General features: G+C 41.0%; 1 protein-coding gene across 1 annotated transcript in view; it reads right to left on the bottom strand.

Annotated features, from left to right (window-relative positions):
• The window catches only part of LOC119589298 (proline-rich receptor-like protein kinase PERK2), a 14,580-nt gene that overhangs the window by 13,437 nt on the left and 760 nt on the right, over nt 1-383 (bottom strand). The window lies entirely within an intron of this gene.

A 383-nucleotide genomic window follows, 5' to 3' on the forward strand; every position in this document is an offset into this window, starting at 1 on the left:
GAATAAAGCTACTGGAAGACAAAAAGACGAACGAGGATTAAGCAATAAGGAAAAGTGAGTAAACGGGAACGGGAGAAAGGGAGAAGAAAAAGGGGGAAGATATAGAATGGGAGAAGGAAAAGGAGAAAGATACAGAAAGGGGAGAAGGAAAAGGGGGAAGAGAAAGAAAAGGGAGAAGGAAAAGGGGGAAGACACAGAAAAGGGAGAAGACTGATTTTAACGTCGCAGGTGGAAGCGGAGACGTTAAAAGCTCTACAACTCCATAACAACTTCGATTACACAGTTTTTCATTGGCTCTTTGTATACATCTCATTCTACGGGAAAAGGTCCAAAGAATGAAAAGATCGAGAGAGGGTTATGTAAGAATGAATGAGTGAAGAAAT

Source organism: Penaeus monodon, chromosome 25 (genome assembly GCF_015228065.2).
Source record: "Penaeus monodon isolate SGIC_2016 chromosome 25, NSTDA_Pmon_1, whole genome shotgun sequence".
Lineage (NCBI taxonomy): Eukaryota > Metazoa > Arthropoda > Malacostraca > Decapoda > Penaeidae > Penaeus > Penaeus monodon.